The sequence below is a fragment of the Chelonia mydas genome, chromosome 9, assembly GCF_015237465.2.
Source record: "Chelonia mydas isolate rCheMyd1 chromosome 9, rCheMyd1.pri.v2, whole genome shotgun sequence".
In the NCBI taxonomy this organism is placed as follows: domain Eukaryota; kingdom Metazoa; phylum Chordata; order Testudines; family Cheloniidae; genus Chelonia; species Chelonia mydas.
The window spans coordinates 51200770-51226173 of NC_057855.1; the positions used below are offsets into that span (position 1 = coordinate 51200770).

Below are 25404 nucleotides of genomic sequence, written 5' to 3' on the forward strand. Positions count from 1 at the left end.
AGGACAGAAGAAGTGTTTAGCATGAAAGAGCTCTGCTGTATCTGATGTATGCAGTATTGTTGTAGCCATGTTGGTCCCCGGATATTAGAAATACAAGGTGGGAGAGGTGATATCTTCTATTGGACCAACTTCTGTTGGTGAGAAAGACAAGCTTTCAAGCTACCCAAGACCTGAAGAAGAGCTCTGTGTAGCTTTAAAGCTTGTCTCTCTCCCCAGCAAAAGTTGGTCCAATAAAAGGCATTACCTCACCCACCTTGTCTCTCTATGATCTGAGGTGTCATTTTCACAGGTGGTGGAGATAGATTCCTGCATTAGTGTTCAATACTTGCAGCAGTGCAGTGTGTATACAGGAGGTGGTCACACCCACTTAACTCCCTTGGTGAATACTGCAGTTTGGCTCACAAGCCTGTGAAGACAGAGACGTTCCAGAACTGAACAGTGGCTAATGGAAACACTGCCTTCCAGCCTGCACCAACCATGCATGCAATCTTCATTGTGGAAAAATCAGAGGTGACTCCAGTCTCTTGTATCTGGGCCTAAGGTGACAGCCCTTATTTTTTGTTTTCAAATTACTCCCAGTTTTTGACACCATACATACAATATGTGAAGGGTGAATTGCACAGAGTGCCATAGCATCTGTCAGGGTGGGGTTAAGTTTAACTGAAATCTGCATGCATGGTTGGATACTTTTCCCACTTGTGTTCTCAGGTATGAAGTTTCAGCATCACCAAGGCTTCAGGTGGTGATGTCTCTGGGTAAACGTGCTAGTGTGGGCCTGAATTTCCACTATGGGAATGACATTGTGGAACTTCTGGTGTGGCAGGGCAGGATTCCCTGTTGGCAGACTGTAGGAGGTCTGCTGCATGGTGGGGTGCTGCAAGGGCAAGATTAGTTCTGCAGGACTCATATGGTGTCATCCCCAAGGCTCCCTTCTTCCAGACCTCTCCAAACAGCTCAAGCTTTCTGTGAAGCTGTCTCAGCAGCAACCGAACCCCCCACACTCCTTAAGGCACAACCCCTCTGGTGAACCTGCTGTAGGATAAACAGCCACCAGTGATACGGGCCAGAGATAGGAAGACCCTGCAGCTCTGTCTTACATCAACATCCTGAAGTCACTTGGCTGCTCATGGGGCAGGACAGCTAGAGTAGCCCCAAAAGCCATCATTTTGGTCTAGATAATACTTAGTCCTGCCATAAGTGCAGGGGACAGGACTAGATGACCTCTCGAGGTCCCTTCCAGGCCTACCATTCTATGATTCTATGATTTTCCAACTTGACTGCCTGGAAGTAGGCCTGAGACAGGGTGCTGAGAGCTAACGCTCTGATTAGTTCCCCCAAGAGAAAACTTGACAGAGCACTGGAGTATGTAATTCCCTAATCAGACTGTGGCCTGGTGGTACTAAGAAGCTAGTTGTCCCATCAGCGTGGAGGGGTAGTTAAAAAGCACAGGAAGGAAGTGCAGTGGGGAGAGGGAGAATGGCTAGCAAAGCTGAGGGGAAAGGGACCTCAGGTTAGGGTGAAAGCTCTCCTCCCTGGAGAAATGGCTGAGTTTTGAAAAGGGTGGCTTTGGGAGCCAGTTGGGGCAGAGGAATATGGGCCCTCCAGCTACCACCTGACTTGTCAGAGGAATCTCAAGCAGCCTACATGGCCCTGAGCGATGAACAGGGCAGGGACTAAGATATTGTGAAGGCAACCATACTGGAACAAATGGGCCTGTTCACCGAAAAATATAGGCAGATGTTTGGGGCCTCTAGATGGACTGGAAGGGTACGGCCCAGGGCATTTGCCACAAAATTAAAAGACTGAATGACCTGCTGGTTAAAGCTGGGTATGCAAAGCACAGGTGAAATTATGGATGCTGTAATTTTGGAGCAATTCATTCAAAGCCTCCCTGAGGACTCCCTAGTGTGGGTCAGGAGGCAGCGCTCAGTAACACTGGAAGCAGTGGGCAAACTAACAGACGAGTTTGTGAAAGCAAACTTCCCCCTAAAAGGGAGTGTGTCCATTTAAGGAACTGGAACTGGGAGAAAAATCTGGGATAAGCCCAGTGATAAAGCCCACAGAGATGAAAAAAGGAGAAGACAAAAGGAACTTTCTCAAGGCATCAGAAAATTGTATGCTATCAAGGTGGGAGACAGGGACACATAAAAAGACATTGCCCCTATATTGACTGCAGGCTGGTCAAATTTGGTGGTTGGGCTGGGCTGGGGGATGGGGTAGTGGCAAAAAAGAAAAATGCCAACCATCTCTGTGAAGGTCGGGAGGAGATAGGAGTGAGGCCTATGGATGTTGCCTCAGGATGTTCACTGGCCAGTAAAAATGTGATAAAACCAGACTGGATTCTGTTGGGGAGAAGCTGAGGTTAGAGTGCATCCATGGAGAGAGAAAATTCTGCCCAATGGCCGACATGCCCCTGGAGATCCAGGAGAAGTTCACGTGGAATTGGGCTGAGGTAGCAGATAGATTGTAATGCTAAAGATCGACTGGAGCCCCTTCCCATTTGGGAAGAGACCAGGCATCCGGAGTCCATGGCAGAGAGGAACAGAGATATCATGGAAGATAACAAGTGGACACAAAGAAGAGGAGCCAGAGAACCCTAGTAAGCAGAACACAAACTGAAGGGGGTGGGGGGCAGGGAGGAGAAAAATGGAGATTCCGAAGGGGAGAAAATGGAGGAGAGAGAAATGTTGGAGCAGATCTTGGAAGGAAAAACCAGCTGGGGTATACCAGCAGGAGATGGACTCTCCCAGAAATATTTGTGACCAGACCATGATGCTGGGAAACCCCAGGATAAGTTTTTAAGGGTAGGAAAAATGGACTCAAAAGATAAAAAGGAGGACATCGCATTGGTACAGTCCCCAAGTTGCCCCAGGTGTGAAGACCTGTGGACTGAAACTGAGTTGTGGTGAAGACCCCTGCCCATGAAGTGTGACTTTAGAGGGTGGATGAGGGACAAGTCCTGTAAGAGGATTCTTGATGACCACCCAGAGGGGGTGGCATTTGAGACAAAAAGAGGGCAATGCCAGCTAAAAAGAAGGGAGAGCATGCATTGAGAGAGAAGAGGGTGAAGGGAAAGGGAAGCCTCACCATTAGACAAAGAAGGAGGTATGGGATAGAGAGCTGAGAACTAACAGCTGTCCCAGCACTCTGGTCACTGCAGCTTTGATTAGTTCCCCCCAGAGAAGACTTGATTGAGGAATGCACTACTTAATTACCTAGTCAGACGGCTGACTGAGGGCACTAAGAACATAAGAATATAAGAGTGGCCATACTAGGTCAGACCAAAGGTCCATCTAGTCCAGTATCCTGTCTTCTGATAGTGGACAATGTCAGGTGCCCCAGCGGGAATGAACAGAACAGGTAATCATCAAGTGATCCACCCCCTGTCACCCATTCCCACCTTCTGGCAAAGGAGCTAATTGTACCATTAGCTGGGAGGGGTCACTGGAAAGAAGTGCAGCAGGGAGAGGGAAAAGGCCTCTCAGGAGAGTGAGATCTCTGGTGTTTGAAGAATGTTGTAGGTAGAGCTCCTGCACGGGATTGTGACAGTGGTGGTACTGTTAATGAATCATGGAGAGGTGCACAAGGCTGTTTGTGTGGGATCGCAGGACAGGAGTGGAGCCTGTTACAATGTCTCTGCTGTAATAATTGGGTCTACCAGTTTACCCACCCTTGTGAGCCTAACTGTGAAAAAGCGTCTTGATAGCCTGTGGTAACAAATGGTGATGAGAAAAGGTGCAAAAGGAAGACAAAAAGATTGTATCAGGGTTCTCAAAATTCATTGCATCATGACCTCCTTCCGACAACAAAAAATACTGCCCCCCAAGGAGGGGGGACCAAAGCCTGAGCCTGCCTGAGCCCCACTGCCCCAGGTGGGGGGCAAGGCAAAGCTGAAGCCCAAGGACTTCATCCCCGGCTGGGGGGCCTGTAACCTGAGCTCCGCCACCCAGAGCTGAAGCCAAAGCCTGAGGCCTGCTGCCCAGAGCTGAAGCCCTCGGGCTTTGGCTTCATCTCCCAAGTGGTGGGGCTTGGGCTTTGGCTTCAGCCCCGGTCCGCAGCAAGTCTACCACTTTGGGGTCCCGACTCACAGTTTGAGAACTGCTGGATTAGTCTAAGCAAAAAGCCCTATTAATATAATGCAAGGACTTGATTAAGATCATGCCTGGTAAGCCAGAAGACTGTGGGACCAGAAAAGAATGAACCAAAAACCAGTGCCTTGGAAATTAGGCAGAACTGATGGACAAAATAATGATGGGCTGGGCTATGAGGGAGTTGACAGATGTGATTGCAGAGCCATTGGCCATTATCTTTGAAAATTCGTGGCGACCGGGAGAGGTCCTGGATGATTGGAAAAAGGCAAATATAGTGCCCATCTTTGAAAAAGGGAAGAAGGAGAATCCGGGGAACTACAGACTGGTCAGCCTCACCTCAGTTCCTGGAAAAATCATGGAGCAGGTCCTCAAGGAATCCATTGTGAAGCCCTTGGAGGAGAAGAAGGTGGTCAGGAACAGTCAACATGGATTCAGCAAGGGTAAGTCATGCCTGATGAACCTGATTGCCTTCTATGATGAGATAACTGGCTCTATGGATATGGGAAAAGTGGTGGACTTGATATATCTTGACTCTAGCAAAGCTTTTGATACAATCTTCCACAATATTCTTGCCAGCAAGTTAAAGAAGTATGGATTGGATTAAGGGACTATAAGGTGGATAGAAAGCTGGCTAGATCGTTGGGCTCAACGGATAGTGATACTTGGCTCGATGTGCAGTTGGCAGCCAGTACCGAGCAGAGTGCCCCAGGGGTAGGTCCTGTGGTAGGTTTTGTTCAGCATTTTCATTAATGATCTGAATGATGGGATGGATTGCACCAGCAGCAAGTTTGCAGATGACACTAAGCTGTGGGGAGAAGCAGAAATACTGGAGGGCAAGGATAGGGTCCAGAGTGACCTAGACAAATCTGATGAGGTTCAACAAGGACAAGTGCAGAGCCCTGCACTTAGGATGGAAGAATCCCATGCACTGATACAGGCTGGAGACCGACTGGCTAAGCAGCAGTTCAGCAGAAAAGGACCTGGGGATTACAGTGGATGAGAAGCTGGATATGAATCAACAGTCTGCACTTGTGGCCAAGAAGGCTAACAGCATATTGGGCTGCATTATTAGGAGCATTGCCAGCAGATCGAGGGAAGTGATTATTCCCCTCTATTCGGCACTGGAGTATTGCCACATCTGGAGTATTGCATCCAGTTTTGGGCCCCCCACTACAGAAAGGATGTGGACAAATTGGAGAGAGTCCAGCGGAGGGCAACAAATATTATTAGTGGGCTGGGGCACATAACTTATGAGGAGAGGCTGAGGAAACTGGGCTTATTTAGTCTGCAGAAGAGAAGAGTGAGGGAGGATTTGATAGCAGCCTTCAACTACCTGAAAGGGGGTTCCAAAGAGGATGGAGCTAGGCTATTCTCAGTGGTGGCAGATGACAGAACAAGGAGCAGTGGTCTCAAGTTACAGTGGGGGAGGTCTAGATTGGATATTAGGAAAAATTATTTCACTAGGAAGGTGGTGAAGCACTGGAATGGGTTACCTAGGGAGGTGGTGGAATCTCCATCCTTAGAGGTTTTTAAGGCCCAGCTTGACAAAGCCCTGGCTGGGATGATTTAGTTGGGGTTGGTCCTGCTTTGAGCAGGGGATTGGACTAAATGACCTCCTGAAGTCTCTTCCAACCCTAATCTTCTATAATTCTATCTCACCCATCACTCCCTTCTGGGGGTCTTAAAAAAAGAGACTTTGCAGGGGGAGAAAAATATGGACGTGGACCCTGGCTGACTGAAAGAGAACAGAAGGGGAAAGAATAAGTTTCGTTATCATGGCTTCCATCCCCACTGTCTCCCAGATCCCAAAACCATCTTCATCCCCATCCTGAGAGATGTCCTGACCAGACTGGGCCAGATAGAGGGACCCAGCTGACACCACCATCTCCAGCTAAATTCCAAACAGCACCTGGGATGTGAGACTTCCTCCTCTCCTCCCCTTACTCCTCTCCCCCACAAACTGTCCTTTTCCCTCCCTACTTATTTCTTCTCTTTCCTATCCCTCTGCTTTTTCCTTCTGTCTCATAGGAGTCTAGCTTAACTGGTCAAGACTGCATACTTTGCAACATTGTTGTAAGCCTGTGACCAGAAAGAGGCAACTAAATGCAATGTCTGAAACAGTCAGATACTGGTAAAAGTTTGCCGGGTCTTGAAGCAGCTGACAAGACCATGTGCCATGCGTGTTTTTTTCCACCAATAAGGTTGTGAGTGAGCATCAGCACCAGAGACAGACGCTGTTTCTATCTTTGCTGTTCTTTTCTTTCCCCTTTCGTTTGTGCTCATCTTGTCTTTTAGGGAACACGATTAGACTTTAAGAACACAGAAATCACCACAGCTCCAGCCCTATCAACTCACTCCTTCTCTTTTCCCTGAAAGGACAGTTCTCACCATCCTTAATATCATCTAAGAGATTGGCAAATAGGGGGGTTCCCTTCTAAAAACCATCTCTAGCTAAAAGGCAAGGAAACAAGGGATGTTATTAAAATGAAAACCTTTCTTAGTACTTTACATTTCAAATGCTTCGACTGTATTTCCTCCTTTCTCCTTATCTTTAATAAAAGGTGAAAAGATGGTGTGGTTGCCATGATACTAAGCAGTCGTTGTCTACCAAACCCTGAACCTGGCTTAGCACTGTTTAATATTGGATGGTTTCAGGGTCACGTTAATGCCTTTAATTCCTTGAGCCCCTTTATTCTAAGTGAATACCACACCTCCTTCTATATCTGCCACAACAGACAGACACCATTCACCTATCCCACATCTTGGCCCTTCTCAACTTCTGGTTGGCTGGGGCGGGCAGCAGTGAGCACTAATTAATTTCAAATGCATTATGCAATATAGTTGTAGCCCTGTTTACTTACACTAAAACAATCTGTTCCACTTTGCATTTGGTTGTGATGCTGGGAGTTCCTGTCCCAGACCTGAAGAAGAGCTCTGCGTAGGTCAAAAGCTTGTCCCTCTCCCCAACAGAAGTTGGTCCAATACAAGATATTACCTCCCCCACATTTTCTCTCTTTCAGCTGCTTTAACTATTTCCCTTGTTTTGGCTCAAGTCTTTTAAAGAAAAAAAAACTAAAAAACCCTTTTCTGACACTTCTTTAGATTTCTTCCTTGTGTGCGGGGAAGCAATTATATGTAGTACATCTTATGCCGGTGTTAAAATCCAGTTTTATTTCTTCTTAAATCGGGACAAATACTCAGTGAGAAAGAAAAGAGCAAAGATAAGAAAATGCAGCTTCTCTCTCTGATCTTTGCAATCTAACTGCTGGAAAAACATCTCAGGCACAATACAAGGTGGGTATGCGTTTATCAGCCACTCCCAAGCCTTGCAAACTTTTGCCAGAGTCTTAAGGCATTCTAAGAGTTTGCCTTTGTGGCCCCAGCACTGTTGCAAGGGTAGATTTGGCCTGGTGGGACAAGCTGGACTCTCACTAGAGAGAAAGCAAAGAAGAAAGAGGAAAAAGAAATAAAATAGGAAAGAAAAAGATAACCCTGGGCAGGGAGTGATATAAGGATCTTTAGGTTCACATGCCAGGTGTTGATCAGGAATCAGACGACACGATGAAGCTGGTGATGCGATCATGTACCTTCTGCTCAGCCTGGAAAACAGAAGCCCAGCATTGTGATAGTAAATTGATGGGGACATCTCATTGACACACAATGGGTCCCTCCTTGGTCTCCTTGCTCCCCAGATAAGAAGTATCTGAAAAGGTATGGCAACCTTGTCCCATTGAAATGAACCAATCAAAACCCATATCTGGGTCTATTGCCTGTGGCCACTTCCTCTCATCCAAGCAACATCTTGACTGATTGAAAAAAACAACCAGAACCACTGAAAATCCCTAATCAGTTATTTTAGGTTACTGACACCGACTGCACCAATCTTTCCGACTCCAACTAACAATTTTTCATGTCTACAGATCCCAACAAACCTCTGCCACTTTGTCCCTACATAAGACCCAGAGTCTTCAGCACAGCAATACCACTCTGGATGAACCAAATCTGCACAGTAAGTATCAGAGATTTGATTAATCAATTACAATCATAATAGCCCCCCACACAAACCTTCAGAATTTTATCGTAAATTAGATATTTATGGGTTAAATATTGGCAATGTGTGTTACTGTGGGCTGCACAGTCTCAGCTGGGAAAGGTGACATCTGGGAATAGTCCTCCCCCAGATTCCTCCACTCAAAGCCCCCTGCAGTAGCAGTTTTCATCTGGGGTGGGGATGGCTGAAGGGACAGCACTGGAGGCTGCATTAGAGTGGGCCAGTAGCCCTGATATAATTAACGCTAAGACTAGCTTAATGTCTAACAGGTGAGTTTTCTAGGTGCTGTAAAATCCACATGCTTACTGGGATGGTCTTGAAAATTGCTGTGCCTCCATGCGGATCTGGGTAGGTGGTTCAATTCTGAGGTCACAAGGAGTTCCCTAGATACAGTCCCACTAACTATCACATGACCTCAACATTTTTCAGGTTTTATAACTTTCCTTGCACAGACCTGACACTCAGACTATGGCTCTGATCCTGCCTAGACCAATCTCAGTCACTCTGGGCAGATCACAGCTACTGAGGCCCCCATTGGGGAAGCAACACTGAAAAGCGTATTCAGGGTAAAAGTTGGAGCCAAGATGGCGAGCCAGAATAAGCCATTTGTGCATGCACAGGAGGACGGGTGCTCTGTTGCAGGTAGTCTGCTGTCAGGATGATGAGTAGCTCCAAGGGGCGTGTTGTGGCCACTGAATTTGAACAGCACCTTGATACTTGGAGTTTGAGTCCTTCCCTTCAAAGCTTGCAGAGGATGGGTGTTTTGCCCTTTAGGAGCTTTCTGCCGGGGCTCCTTTGGGGATTTTTGCTGTGCGAGTGACATTTCTGTTTCAAGAACCAATAGTTGGAAGTGCTCAAAACTCCAGACGCAGACTCTCATTTCACTCTAGAAGTATTGTGTGACAAAGTTCCTCCTCTACCTTGGTGGGTCTTGCGCTTATTGGCGGATTTGCTCGCCTTGGAGCTTCACAGCAGCCCTCAACTTGGCCGTTTTTCTCAACCCACAGTCCAGGTTGACTCCTCTTGTGTCTGACCAGGAGTTGGAAGGATTTGGGGGGAACCCAGGCTCGCCCTCTACTCCAGGTTCCAGCCCAGGGCCTTGTGGAATGCAGCTGTCTAGAGTGCCTCCTGGAACAGCTGTGCGACAGCTACAACTCCCTGGGCTACTTCCCCATGGCCTCCTCCCAACACCTTCTTTATCCTCACCATAGGACCTTCCTCCTGGTGTCTGATAATGCTTGTACTCCTCAGTCCTCCAAGAGTATGCGTTCTCACTCTCAGCTCCTAGTGCCTCTTGCTCCCCACTCCTTACACACACACCACAAATTGAAGTGAGCTCCTTTTTAAAACCCAGGTGCCCTGATTAGCCTGCCTTAATTGATTCTAGCAGCTTCTTGATTGGCTGCAGGTGTTCTAATCAGCCTGTCTTAATTGTCTCCAGAAGGTTCCTGATTGTTCTGGAACCTTCTCTGTCACCTTACCCAGGGAAAAGGGACCTACTTAGCCTGGGGCTAATATACCTGCCTTCTATTACTCTCCTGTAGCCACCCGGCCCGACCCTGTCACACCTTATAATAATCATCTCATTTCTTTTTTCCTAGTTAATAAATTCTTAGTTTACTATATAAAAAAAAAAAAAAAAAACCTTCTCTGTCACCTTACCCAGGGAAAAGGGACCTACTTAGCCTGGGGCTAATATATCTGCCTTCTATTACTCTCTTATAGCCATCTGGCCCAACCCTGCCACAATTGTCAAGGAACACAGCATCAATTAATAGTGGGAAGATGAAAACCTCTAATGAGCAGTAACATCCGAGTAATGTAATCATGCCTTATGCTTTTCTCTTGGGGCTGGTGTGTATCTTCTTCTCTATTTCCTGCTTTTAAAAGGTTTGAGTACAGGGGTACTTAACATTCTGGAAGGATACAAGGCACCACTGGGCCACCGTAACTCTACCTTAACAATCGTGTTGGGCAGGTCTGGTGGGAGGGGGAGAGCAGGAAGGGGGCCTTGGCCCCAGGACAGGGGATCTGACCCCAGACTGTGTTGGACTGATGGGCAGAGCCCAGTACTCATGCTTCTGATGTGGAAGTCTGGAGTGAATAAACCCCAGCTAAAGTGTGGGCTATACAGCATGGCTGGGCTTCTACAGTGGTAATGCAGCCTCATGGGAGACCTGGAAAAGCATCAATATGATCCTTAAAAGCAGGACCACAGTCACTAGCTCCCACTCCCTCTTTCCTCACAAACTGTTTGTTCTGGATCCTGTACCTCCCAGTCTATGACTGTAGGCCCCAGTGTCAGGCCTTTCATATTTTATCTGCTTCTAGCAAATCCACCAATTGTAAGATGAGAGGAAAGAAAAACGTTCTCTCTTCCTTTCTTTGTAATTCCCTCTTTGCCTCCCTCCCTCAGCCAGGGGAGTTCAGGCTGAGTACAGACCCACCCTTTTTGGATGGATTCTTGCTTTTTGCCCCAATTTCCCCATTATTAATGAACCATGACAAAAGTCACACAGTGAGTGAGACAGTAAATGATGTGGATTAGAACTCGGGACTTTTGCTAGCTTATCATTCTTCTTGTATTAGATCCAAAGCCCACAGTGACTTGTTCAATCATCATAATAAAGTGACTTCCTTCCCAAAAGTATCTCAGTGTCATCTACAGATCTCAAACGCACTTTACCAAGAGTGGTAAGTATCACTATCCACAATTAATTAATGGGAAAACCAAGCTGTGGTGAGGTTATATGGCTTGCCCAAGGTACTCAGCTTGTTGCTGGCAGAACTAAGATTAGATGGTAGAAGTTTCTATAGCTATTGACCAGATGTGGATTTGATCCAACAACAAAGAGAAGCTCCAGGTTCCATTATCAGTTTCCTGAACCATCCAACCACCTTGTTATATTTTATCCAAATTTAGAGATTATAGACCTAACATACAAAATATATCATATATTCTATGGGCAATATGCTTTTTATAAAACCTAGTGCATAACAAATACTGAAAACTATGGAACAGCTCATAGCTGGTATAAATCACACTGCTCCAGTGAAACCATTATCTTATCCCGGAATTTGACAGTACCCCAGTCAGCAGTTTTGTGTGTTCAGCCCCTGCCAGCTGAAAAACAAACATGACATATGTAGGAAAATCTCAGGCCCTGAAAAGAAAGGAGAAACAACTGTTTGCAGTTATTGCTGTCAGAATGGGAGGACTGGATAAGAAGGGAATGTATTGTGAGAACAGAAGGAATGTGTGGATGGCCGGCCTTGGTCTTGAGTGCCTCTGATGCCTTTGATATGTAAATTTTATAATTGTTATGACTCAAAATGTTTTGATGATAAGAGATCATGAGCAGTTTTGCTGGGAGTAGGAGACTTGATGACCCATTAAATATTACCGCGGCCGCTCACTAGGAGTCACTATAGGTCGTGTGCTTTGTTTGAAGTCAGCTATAAAAGATTAGGGGAAAGAACTTGCTTTGGAGCTGTCCAAGGAAGCTTTCCTCTGGGCGAGGGCCTGACAGCTAAATTCCCCAGCAGTTAGAGGGAAGGCGCCCCACCCCCCACAAGCCTGGCCGCTGGTCCCTCGGAACCACTTCAGACTTTCTGGGTACCTATCAATGTTTGGAACGCTCTACACCTATTGCAATGGCACATGTGCATGTAACCGTGCTTGAGATCTAACAGAAAAGTAGTTTTAGGTGACAGCACTCTGGTTTGTATCAATTATTTATCAGACGGATGAGCTGTACCTCCATTGATTTATTCCTGACACCGCCTGGGGAGAAACAGTAAAGTTATCCCTGCATTGGGTTCTGAAAACCCTGGGTAATAATTGGAACAGTGCCAGTTTGCATCGGTTGAGAATTTGGCCCTCTATATTTCCCTATGTGGAGAAATCAACCACTACACAGTTATGGTGTCTTCCCATCCACCTTGGGGGCCATGTATCTAGTCTCTTGCAGTGAATCAGTACAGCCACCTTTGAAGGAGACCAGTGTATGATGGAAAACATGTCAAGTACCATCTTTGTCACAGGACTGACTTTGGCCATCCTTCCTCCAATGCATCCATTGGTCAGGTGACAGTTCGAAGAGGGTACTGGAGAAACCATCTAACCAGAAAACCAGCAGCCCTGGAAAGAATCATTGCACCCTTATTAAGTCTAGAAAAGCTGTGGTTAGCAGACAAGTCATAGCTAACTCGTCAGAGTGCTTAGCAGGTACAATGGCTCAAATATAATAATCCATCCAGTTAAAGGAGAACAGGAACTTGCTCCATGTCTTTGTGACAACTGGCAAGCCAAACAGTCAGGTATCAGAACCTGCAGCAGAGACAGCCTCCGGGCAACCTAATGGGTGCAGCTGGCCAGCAGTAGGCTACCTGACTGGCTACCCTACCTGATAGGTTGCAAGAGTCAGCAGACCAGCTTTTATGCTCTGCAGCAGCAGTTCAGTGGCTGCTCAAAGCACTTGCCCATGGCTGTGGCATCTCCTGTCAAGGACCCCACCCTGCTCCTGCCTTGCCTCACTCCAGGTAACCCTTGGTGCTGATTCCTGACCCTGGCTGTGACCTTTGGCTGTGGCATATGGGCAGAGACCTGCTCTAACCACTAGGCATGACCAGCCATGTCCCAGTCATTGACACAAACAATCCAACACTAAAGTGCCCCGTATGGACAGAAATTACCTGGTCATTCTTTTTGTTGCTATTTTTGTTGGTAGAAAGAGGAAAGCCAGACATCCCAGTGTGGATAATGCCCATGTCTTCATTCCACAATGCAGGGCAATGCCCATTACACCAGCCCACAATACCAGACAATACCCTCTCCTTTATTCTCTCAGCAGTTCTTATTCTGTCCCGGTGAGCAATGACTCCTCCCCTCACATTCTATTCTAGTTATTACATCATAAGCAAGATCATTTCCCCAGCCTGTCCCTTTGACCATGTCACCCCTCTCTTTGCCTCCCTCCACTGGCTGCCTCTCCTGTATCACATCAAACATAAGCTACTTGTATTCACTTCCATGGCCTTTCACAGCCTACCACCACCTACCCACCATCTCTCATTCCACACTGAGATGTTGACTCCCACCTCCGATTGGCCCATGGCCCCAGCATCCATTGCCCACTTGGTAAATTTTCAAACTAGCTCCTTTGTGCTTTCTCCCCTGCTGCCTCTCACAATTTGGGAGTAATTCCACACAAACAGCTGTAAAAGTTACCTTGTAATCCTCCTTCAAAATCCTCTCCTTTGCTATGGTGCCTTCAAAAACCTTAGCAGCAGATAGGGGCTGCTGGTGTGCAGAGACCACAGCCTACCATGCTGACCAATACCATCTCATTGTTTCCTTGTACTCCCTTATCTGTCTGTCTGTGTCCATCTGTTGTCTCTTGCGTTAGACTGTAAGCTCTTTGGGGCAGAGACAGTCTTTTGTTCTGAGTTTGTATGGTGCCCAGCACAATGGGGTGGGGCTCCAAGGTGCAACCATAATTAAATAAATAATACTACTCTTGCACTCTTCGCCATGGCATCTGTCTCTCTCAAAACAGTGTCCACCCCACCATTTGGAATCACTCAGTAATTCCCTCCCTTCATGTCACATCCCGTTCGAGAGATCACAGTGACTCAGGTGGCCTTTCGGAAATAGGTGCCCTTCTCTTTCTACTTAAAAGGTTCCTCTTTCTGAAATGCATTCTGCATTGCCAGGTGCAGAGCTCCAGAGTGCACAACATGTGATCTGAATGTGCAGTTGGATCATTAGACAGACAGGATGGATGAAGTAATATATTTTATTGCACTAACTTCTGTAAGCTTTCAAGCTGACACTCTTCTGAAGTAGAGCTCTGTGTAGCTCGAAAGTTTGTCTCTTTCACCAACAGAGGTTGGTCCAGTAAAAAATACTACCTTGCCCATCGTATCTCTCTCGTATCCTAAGGCCACCAAGGTACAGCAACACTGCAAACAGCAGTTGAGTCATCTCATTCATGTCTTTATTAGTAGACCTTGCTTCCAGCTAAAACTAAAGGGCCAGATTCTTAGTTGGTGTAAATCAGTGTATACCATTTTACAGCAGCGGGTCCTGAAAGTTTAACTAATTAAATATTTTATAGGCTGACCAAATCCTACAATTATTACTCCTGGGGGCATTCTGCACCAAAAAAATAATAGTTATGCACCAAAAAATTAAAAATTCTGCACACAATATTTTAAAATTTTGCACAATTCTGCAAATATTATTGGTCAAAATAACACTACATAAGCACACCAGTTTCAATTATTTTGGTAATTTATTTCAAAATACCTGTCAGCAAGTATGTCTGTAACAATACAGACACACACAAAAATTCCCCCAGGAGTAGAGAGTTAAAGAAACCCCTATGACAACCCAGTTCCTGTTTCTCTGCCCCTTTTCCCCCTCCCCCAGAGCCTAACCTGGGGGCCAGACACCCACAACCCCTCCCCGACAGATTCCACGTGTTCCCAACCCCAGCCAATACACCCGAACCCCCTCCTCCCCAAAGTCCAGCCGTGCCCCCCCACCGCCCTTGCCCAGATACCGCACCCCCTCCCCAGCTTGATGCTCAGTCCCAGGCTTGCATGGAGTTTCCTTAGCACTGCCCTATCCTTCCCACAGGGCATGCTGGGAACTGCATCCCTCCCCCTCCCCCCAGCAGTGTCTTCTATATGCGAGCTGGGCTCTGCTGGGTCCAGTGGCCCCTAGTGGCAAGTAGCCGCACTGCAGTCCATTTCTGTGGGGGAAAGGAAATTCTGTGCGCACATTAATTTCTGCAAAATTCTGCATTGCGCAGTGGTGCAGAATTTCCCCAGGAGTAGATTATGGTTGAGGCAAAACTCCCATTGATTCTGTAACCAAAGCCTACCTCATAAACTTATTAGACTTTTCTTATGCCCACCTGATTCACAGCCAGTCTATTCTGGTTTTTTGGGGTTTGGGCTCCTGTGCCACCCTTTTTTTAATTAAGGTCTCAGGATAGAACTTCTATCCCTGATCAATCCCCTTTGATGTTAGAGTTTCGATTCCTTTGTCTCAAGAAAGCCCATCAGTGATTGTCCTCACTAAATTAATCATTCCAATTAGCTTAAATAATGACAGGTTTCTCTCACATAGTAAAGAAAGGGCAAATCAAAAGGAAATGAGAGTTCACTAGAATAAAACATATCCAGTTTGGAGACTGAGACACAGCCCAACTCATCAGGTTCAAGCTTGTAGTGGCAATCTATTGATTAAGCAGCATCAAAAGTCTTACATCTCAGCAAGGTTTGCCTTGTATGGCTGGCAGCATGCTGGTTCCATCAACTCTGGCATCCTTCTTCCAGGTTCACTCTGCTTCCTTCTGTGTCTCATGTGCTTGCTGTTTATCATTTTGGGGGCTTTGGGTACATGGAAAGCCCTCACTAACATACTAGATGGGGCTGGATTTGTTTATCTCTTGCACCAATTCATAGATGAGACATACAGTTGTACATGTTTGTTTAAATTCACTTTCCCTCAGCAGGGAATATCATCCGGTTCTTTTCCTCTACATCTGCATCACTGAATATTTGGGCATTTAAAGAGTCCTCTGGCTGTTGAGGATTAATACCTGTGGTACTGCTTTAAAAAAACAAACCCTGGTGGTTATCTGAGTATACACCCTGCCTTTAGGAAGAGTCTTTCTTAATATCAATTCTGATTCACAGCAGGTACGTGTCTTATTTTCTGAGTCTGAATTGGGAGACAGCCTGAATTTTTATGCACACAAATTATCGAGGGTCAAATGAGTGAGGGGAAAGAAGCTCTACTCTTCCAGAGCCCACCCCACAAACCAAACTCCACCCACAAACTAAGCCCCACCCATTTGATACTCTAAAATGAGAGGTCACTCACGGAAGATTTTGAAGATGTTCAGAACAGGATGATGAATTTTCTCATGGACTCTGCTGGGCTTCTTGTCTTGGGTCTCTTGTCTTTGGCATTCAGCCTTGCTGATTTCTGCTTCTCCACTCTGGTTTGTTAGCTCCATGCATCATACACTGGAAAAGTGTCAGTGCCTCCCCCCAGCCCCATCCAGGCATTGTACCAAAGTGAGACATCCCTCACCATAAACTCATGATATAATTCTGCCTCTCCTTTCTAACTTGTTTTGAACAGCAGTGTTTTCATTTAAATGAGCACTAGTGGGCATTGGAGTTAGCACTACATTGAGATGAATGAGGCAGTTCACACCTCCCAGAGCCCTTGTTTTAGGCTCTCAGCAAACTCAGGCAGACAGAACTGCATTGTTTATGTTTGCTTCACATTTTAAAGTATAATCTTCCAACCATAACTTGATTTTTAGATGAAAGCTGGTACTTTGTAGCACAAGAAAGCTTTAATCCATCTTTCTGTTCTCCTCATATTTGCCTTGCTCTAAACTGTTCCCCAGGTAAAAATTATAGCAGCCTGAAAATGGCTCTAACTTGCACTGGCTGCCACAGCCCCAAGTACCCATGACAACTGTTTAGAGTACAGGGCAGCCATGTCCAGGCTTCTTTTTTCTTGACCACACCCTGTGAACGGGCACTAAAAGAATCACCGCAGCATTGCTACACCACCTATGAATCCTGCTATGGCCAGTTAAGCTACCCATTGCATCAGAAGATCGAGGCCACATATTGCTCTGATTATTTCCTTGAACAACTTATTCTCCCAGTAGTCCAATGCAAATCCATATTGAAGTGAGTGGGGTGTTTGTCCCTTGATTTTAGTAGAGATTGGATCAGGTCTCAAATAACTGGGATTAAGAGTTATGCTGGTAGAATACAATCACCTCTTCTCCTAAAATGCAGCATGTAAAGATTGTTACAGGCAAAGGTGCTACTATGAGGAAGCTCTGAAAGATCTTCATATACTATTCGCCTGGCTGATTAACTTTGTGGGTGTGTATGTATGTTGGGAAAAGGCAGTAATGTTCACTGGAACTGCACTATAAATGGTTAAGTGGCACCTTAAAGACTAACAGATTTATTTGAGCATAAGCTTTCATGCATCTGAAGAAGTGGGGTTTTTACCCGTGAAAGCTTATGCTCAAATAAATCTGTTAGTCTTTAAGGTGCCACCTGACTCCCTGTTGTTTTTATGGATACAGACTAACATGGCTACCCCTGATACTTTATTATAAATGGTTGCTATTTTCTAGTTCACCGCATGACAAATATTATAAATAATACTACAAAATGTTAACATTCACAGGCTGATCTAGTCTTAGTGCATTTATTTCAAGCCTACAAGATTTTATATGTCTACTTTAAAACATCTCATTTGGCTAAAAATTACCCTAGTTGGAGAACAAAGAAATGTATGCAGATTATTATGCTCATGTATATCAAATGATAGTCATGAAACAATTTATTAGACAAATTTTGCAACATTTTTTCAATAAATTATTCAATGAGATTTTGTTTTCACTTAGAGCTAGGCCTAATCATTCACAAGTATATTAAATTATAAATTTGACATTTTTCTAAATGTTTCAAATAAAATATTGAGCAAATATTTTATTTCATGTCCATGTTGATAACTGGCAGAATATACTCTCGCAGGGATGAAATGCAGCCAATAATGCAATTATTTAGGCTGTATCACAATCCACAGTGGATGAACCCACACATGAAATTATAGGCCAAATAAAGAATGGAGGATTATGAGAATATTATATTTCCTTCTATGGAACATCTGGCTTTACCTATATATGTAAATGTTGCCTTGCAGTATATTTTATACTTACCTCATAAACTCTTTGGGGTATGGACTGTCTTTGTTCTGTGTTTATACAGCTCCTCGCACAATGGGGTCCTGGTCTGTGACTGGGGCTCCTAGGTGCTATTACAATACAAATAACCAGTAACCAAAATATTATGGATTACTAAATATGTTGGGGTTTATGTTTTGGGTAATTGTGATGCTTCCTGGGGGTCCCCAAGGTTGGGAGGCACCTTGCTACCATCTGCCCTTAGCATAAGGGAACCTTGTCTGTACCTGCAGGGAGTCAGTTCTCCAACTCCACCAGCCACAGGCTACACAAGCGTCCCCCTCTAGCTCTTTGAGGCCGCATTGTCTCTGTACAGATTAGCAAAAGGCACACTCCAATGCTTGAGCCTTCCGAGCAACTCTGGGGAGTGTCTAGACTCTGGTCCACTAGCCACACACAGTGTTCACCAGTCCACTGCTTCCAGAGAAGGGGGACATCCCAGCTTCCCAGTTCCACCTCAGATCACCACTCCCCTTATCTCACAGCACTTAGATACATTTATAGTGCAATTAAGTATTCATTTATTTTAAAAAACCCAGACATCCAAGTAATAGAAATATTGGAAACAAATGGCTACATATGAAATGAAATCATAACATACATTCTAGAGCTCAAACTTAATTAACTAGATACTTTCATGTCTTGTAGAATTATGTTCACCCAAGATTATTGCAGTGCTTTACAGCCAGGTTGGCTGTGCATCACAGAATATCAGGGTTGGAAGGGACCTCAGGAGGTCATCTAGTCCAACCCCCTGCTCAAAGCAGGACCAATCCCCAATTTTTGCCCCAGATCCCTAAATGGCCCTCTCAAGGATTGAACTCACAACCCTGGGTTTAGCAGGCCAATGCTCAAACCACTGAGCTATCCCTCCCCCCAATCCTGAGATCCTGAGACAATCCTGCTGTCAGCTTCCTTCCTAGTTGAAGGACCTAGTGTGTCGTTTGGCACTCCAAGATATACCAGTTCATTTGTCTTTATATGTAAACAGACATGCCCTGGCTATTTGTTTATTCCTGTAAATTTTCTTTCCTGTAGATTTTGCAATCTCTTCTTTTGCCAGTAGCTCAGGATGCAAACAGGTCCTCAGTGTGAGGCAGGCAATACACAAATGGCCAAATAGGGAGATAGGTGTCTCTTTCCCTCCTGCCTGAATGGAATATTTCTGAGGTCTGTCACCTCCTGGTGACCTGCCTAAACTCCAAGATCTTAAGAACATAATTTTCAGTATAGATACATAACTCCTTAAATATTATCCGAACATACATTCCACAATGATTATGACCACCAGTGTGGGCTACTGACTCTTGGAAGAGACCTCACATGCCACCCTTTGGTGAATGATTATGGAGATATCTGCCTCAGTGGATCCCTGTAAAACCCTGTGCAGGTGCAGTTGGCAACCAGGGGTCCCAGTTACAGTAATTTGGTTTAGGTTTCCCATTTCTTCTTTAGTTTGAGATTGATTTTAAGTGTAAGCTAGTGGAAGGGGGGTTTACAAATATTTAAACTTATTTTAAGTCATTTTAATGAGTGATTGGGCTTCAATACGGAGCTCATTTCTTTTTGCCTCTGTGCCCCTCAGATGTGGGACAGAAAGGTCTTTTGCAGCCTCTGTCGTGGCCAGAGTAGGACAAGCTGCTAGGCTGCTGGCGCTCTGAAATGGTTTCTTTTTCATCTGAGTTTCCTTGCACTTTGTTTAGTTTTTTGAGGTCTGAGTTTATGGCTGTGTATCTGTAGGTCTGCAGCCTTTTAATAGGTATTTCTTTAAAAGACTGAACTGGTTTTGTATTTATTTTTGCCTGGGCTCAATTGAGAGGGGATGGTTGCCTTAGCAGTAAAATAAGATTAGGCAGTGTGTCAGGAAGATAGAGTTCCTTTTCGTGTCCTGGCCTTTCGCCAGCATAGACCGTGAATGTTTAAGATCCATTGATACGCAGTGCTCTTTTATAGACATGTAGTTATATATGTTTGAATTTCCCTATGGCTTCAGTAGGGTTATCTGCTTCCCATACGGTCAGTCTGTACTTGATTACAAAACACACCTCTTGTTTCAGACTCCGACGACTCCTTTCCACGCAAACCAGATGTGGCCTTCCTGTTTTGTTATTGAAAAATGATGATAAATACAGACTTTGTGGAATGGTTACATTACTTTAAAAAAAAACTTTATAGAATCTAAAGGAATCCCACATCATTTCTAGCTTCCCAGTCTTATTGTATTTTCTTGTCTTTTTCTTTCTGTCTTTGTTACTCATTTGCAATAGCTTTGCATTGAATTTCCATCTGGTTTAAAGTGTGTGCATAACATTGGCCAAAGCATTCTATGTTGTTTATCATCAGATGAGGGAACCCACTATGAAACAGGCAGGATCTTGGCTAGTAAATCTTCATTTTGCAGGGATGAGATTTACCTAGTCTTTGCAAATTCCACCAGCTTCTCCCAGCCCTTTTCAAATATTTGCACTCTCTCTCCTTGCCAGATTAAACCGTAGGTGGCAGCAACGGACTTTCCTCCTGAAACTTGCAAGCCCAGCAGCATCCTACATTGATCCCTGTGCATAATGTAGCTCCTTACAAAACCAGCTCAGTGGTAAAACTGAACACTGTAAGCAGAGAGTGGAAAGGTTATTCTTATAACAACTGAGATGTGGGGACGCTCTCAATTCCCCCCTCCCCTCTCTTAGCCTGCAGATCTTTGTGAAAAATCCCTTGCTGCAGTGTACCATACCAGCCACAAAATCACAGTTATGAACAATGATGGGTGAGTCCAACAGGGCTTGTCCAAGTCCTCTTCTCTGCTGTTTTTGGCCATCATACTATGCTTCATTGTGGTAGCACAAAGCCATTATTTGCATTGGCAACAGTGCTAAAGAAAAGTGGCATCTGACTTTTCTGCATTGGTACACTGAGCAGCCCCACTGAACCCCCAAACTTTTTGGACTGAGTGTTTGGGCCGTGGGAACTTCAAACTGAAAGCTGTGAGGTGGTGTCACTCCCGGAAACTCTTGACAGTAGCTCTTTGCACCTGTTTGCTAACAGTGTGATTCATGCCAAAATTTGCATCGAATGCTTTGATGGATTTTGTTTAATATTGGTTTGTTGCTTACTAAAGTGCCTGGATTGTTTCACACTCAGGAAAGTCGGGCACTGAGAAAAGAAACCAGCTTAATTTTGCAACAGGCTCAGCAAACTTTCCTTGGGCTTAGTTTTATAAGCCCTGAGCTGCAACACCTCTGCTATTCCATGCCAGGGCTTTCACACTGCTCTGCCAACCACCTCAGTCATGACCCACAGCCCCCTTTCCTGATCCAGCACTGAGCTTCTCCTCAGCAGAGACCAGCAGCCTTGGCTTGATGACCAAGAAATCCAGCAGACTTCTGGAGCAATCCGCTAGCTATGGAATTCACTTTAGTCACGGCACTCTGGATTCCTCCATGCATATACATACACTGGTGAGTGTGTGTGTTGAGGGTGGAGCTGGGCTAAATTTTTGGCACAAATATTGTATTCTCCGAAAATACAGTTCTGCCCTACCCAGAACTATCTGCAACTTTGACACGAATTCACTGACTAGTTTTTGTCCGGAAAAAAAATTGGGGATATTGTCAGGGGTTCACTCATCGCTAGGGCACCTCGTCCTGGCTTCTCTGGGGATTCGCTCCTTCCATGCCCAAAGCCCCCTTCCATTGCTTGGTTGCAAGCCCTGCAGCCTGTCTCTGTGACTCAGGATGCTCCCTCCTCCTGGCTTAGCTGCTCCCTCTTTGTGGCTTGGCCCTCTGGCTAAGTCACTATAGATATGTCTATACTGCAGTTAGACACCTGCAGCTGGCCTATGCCAGCTGATTCAGGACTGCGGGGTTCGGGCTACGGGCTGTTTAATTGTGGTGTATATGTTTCGGCTTGGGCTCCAGCCTGAGCTCTCAAACCCCACTCCTTGCAGGTCCTACAGCCTCGGGTCTACACCACAGTTAAGCAGCCCCTTAGTCTGAGCCTCACGAGCCTGAGTCGGCTGGCACAAGCCAGCCGTGGGTTTCAAATTGCAGTGTAGACAGACTTTATGTGTTTTCTCCTTCTGGGGGTTATTTAGGCCAGTGGTTCTCAAAGCCGGTCCGCCGCTTGTTCAGGGAAAGCCTGTGGTGGGCCGGACCGGTTTGTTTACCTGCCGCATCCGCAGGTTCGGCCGATCACAGCTCCCAGTGGCCACGGTTTGCTGCTCCAGGCCAATGGGGGCTGCGGGAAGGGTGGCCAGCACATCTCTCGGCCTGCGCCACTTCACGCAGCCCCCATTGGCTTGGAGCGGTGAACCGCGGCCAGTGGGAGCTGCAATCGGCCGAACCTGCGGACGCAGCAGGTAAACAAACCGGTCCAGCCCACCACAGGCTTTTTCTGAACAGGTGGCAGACCGGCTTTGAGAACCACTGATTTAGGCCACCTAATTCCGCTCAGGTATGGCCTATCTGATTAGTTGTTCCCTTTGCAACCTCATTTAACCTTTCCAGGCTTGTGCGGGGTGAACAGACGATCACAGCTAGATTCACAAAACGGCTGGAGGAGGAGCCCAACATATTAACTTTAGCCCAGGTTTGGAGGTAGGAAAGGCAAGCCTATTTATTTATATAAAGTGAGACAGCTTCAACAGGAGACAGAATCCCACTTGCCAACCTGCAGCCTGGTGGTTATGGCACTCTACAAGAAGGGGGAGTGCCAGTTCCAAATTTTGCTCCAGAGCAGGAATTAGAACCTGTATCCCACCTTCTAGGGGAGGGCCATAACCACTGGGCTAAAAGCTGTGTCACCATGTTAAATGACATGTTTTGTTCAACACAAAATGTACCTTTTTGATTTGCTGGAAACTTTCAGAATTGTCCGATTTGGTTCTACTCAAATCAAAATTACAATATAAAATTTATATATGTAGAGAGAGAGAGAGAGATCAGTGAATCAAAAATTCTGCTATTTGACCAGTTCTAGTTATAGGTTCCTCTTCGGTGCCCAATCTCCAGGAGACATGAGTCTGTTACAACTCTGTTATACAGCCTGTCCCTTCATCTCAAGTTCTGCATTAACATTAGACCTACAATTAGTAAAGAGGAAAATGACCTCTCTTTCTTCACTGTCACCATCTTCTAGAAAACACCCAATACTTCTTTCTGGACTATCAGTGTTGCCTTTGGGTTTAGGCATGCTGAGAAAGTCCAGTCAGATATTGATGCCATCAGGCTGCTGTTCCTTTTGTGAACCCTAAATCTAGGTTGAATACCTTGGATTAGTTTGTCTTCGGCCAATGTCGTTGGAGTTTGTGGAGTTTATTTGGCTCTTACAAGGAAAGTTTAGTTCCTAATGCAGTTAGTGGGATGAGATTCAGAGCTTGCCTATCTGAAAGTTACACGCAGTGTTGTTGTAGCCGTGTTGGTCTCAGGATATCAGAGAGACAAGGGGGGTGAGGTAATATCTGTTATTGGACCAACTTCTGCTGGTGAGAGACACAAGCTTTCGAGCTTACACACTACTCTTCTTCACCTTTGGAGGTGCTCAGATGCTACAGTAATGAGGCCACGTAAGTTCCATGGATACTCAGAAGCTCGGTTAATGTACAGGGCATGTCTTGAGAACTAATGCTCTGTATGTTAGTTAAATATATTGTATGAATAATAATAGTATCATACTTGATCTCCTTTCTGCCTGAGGGAGTTTGCCTGGGCAGAAAAGTCCACGGAGGAAGACCTGATTCATAGACCTAAGGCAGAACACCTAGCAGTTGCATAGTGCTTTTCATCAGCAGATCTCAAAGGGCTGCACCATCTTTAATGGATTGAGCCTCACAGCACTCTGACATAGGGCAGGACTATTAATTCTCTACCTGTCACAAGGGGAGTGAAGCACAGAGAGTCTGTGACCTGCCCAGGGTTAGACAGATTACATGGAGGGCCAGTGAAGTACAAAGGGTTCATTTAAAGGTTTGGGCAACAAAACCTTCATGCCCTTACACCACACTATGTATTCTGAATTCTTCCCCTGTTTTACAGAAACAGCTGTCCCCCCACCCCCCATTTCAGCCAGGATTCAGAGTGTTTTAGCATGTGCACAGCACTGGCACTATTGTTCGTATCCCTCCACTGCCTACAGTGCCCCCTGCCTCAGTTACTGTGAACCCAAATGTGCACAGCTCCGAGAGTCATTTCCTGGCCTGACCCTTCCCCCCTGAGTCTGAATCGTTGTGCCTGTGGGGTGGGCACAGCACCTGCTAGCCACTGCCCCCCTGCTATGGAGTGAGAGGCGCTGCGAATCCTCTGCACTGTCACTCTACAGCACATGCAGCATGACAAGGTGGTGGCAGCTGGCAGGAGTGGGGCACGCAGCTGTCACCATGTCAACCCCACGGGCAGGAGAAGGTCATCAGAGGTGACCTGAGCCTGGGAGGGTTGCATTGTTTTCCGACCAGACCTGAACCAAACTCAACACTTGTAGTCAGGTCCTATCGGGTTGCACAGCTCTACACAGCACAGCTGCAAGTGTCCTTTTCCAGGGGTCTGAAGCAGCGGCTTTCAACCGATTCCATACTGGGATTCTCTTCTCCATATCCAGACCACCCTGGGGCTCCTCTTCCACTTAGCAATGTGAGAAGGGCAGGCTGGTCAGGTTTGTGAAAACTCCTGCTCTAAAGACCCCATTTCTAGTGGCAGGTGGGAAGAGCTACAAGACATTGGATCTCGGATTTGTTGCTGGCCCAGGTCTGAATGCTGCTGTCATGCACTTTTTAGGACAACATTTTTCTGGCAGCTATTCGTCCATCTTCACAGCTGTTTGAAACTGCCCAGCGGTTTGGAATCTTAGCAGAGATGGATTAGTGAGCAGAGTGCAGGTGAAATGATCAAAAGTGCATGATTAATACATCCCAGCTCCAGGTAGAGAGTATTTTATGATGTATCCCTCTATGTAATGTTGAGTTGTATCTGACAGATCTGGTAGCAATCCACAGTAATTTCTGTCTATCCCAGGGTTTTATCCTGCCACTCTCACCATAGTATCAGCGGGTGCATCTACACTGCAATAAAAAACCTGCCGCACCGAGTCTCAGAACCCAGGTCGACTGGCTCAGCCTGTGGGGCTAGACATTTCAGCATAGATGTTCAGGGTTTGATCTTGTGTCCAGGCTCTGAGACCCACCCCCTGTGTGGGGTTTCAGAACCCAGGCTCCGGTCTGAGCATCTACCCTGCAATTTTTAGCCTTTCAGCCTTACTCCTGCAAGTAAGCCGACCAGGACTAGCCCACGGCCATGCCATGGATCTTTTATTGTTGTGTCAATGTACTCTGAAAGCCTTCCACAAAAAATCAATAGCAATAGTGAAGTGCCCAGGTTGCTTCATGGAGTATCTGGTTCTTCTTTTGGGGGGTCAACATCCTGCTTGGGGTAGGTTTTTGGTATCTGATTGTTTTAGATTTTGTTAATTTCCTTTT

The 25404-nt window shown here is 45.8% G+C and overlaps 1 long non-coding RNA gene across 1 annotated transcript in view; it reads left to right on the forward strand.

The window, feature by feature from the left end:
* Nucleotides 1-405: 405 nt before the first annotated feature.
* Nucleotides 406-25404, forward strand: part of LOC122461853 — a 102091-nt gene continuing 77092 nt past the window's right edge. Inside the window, exons 1-2 of the long non-coding RNA XR_006284069.1 lie at nt 406-510; nt 8012-8100. This is a non-coding gene — a long non-coding RNA (uncharacterized LOC122461853). The remainder of the gene's footprint in view (nt 511-8011; nt 8101-25404) is intronic.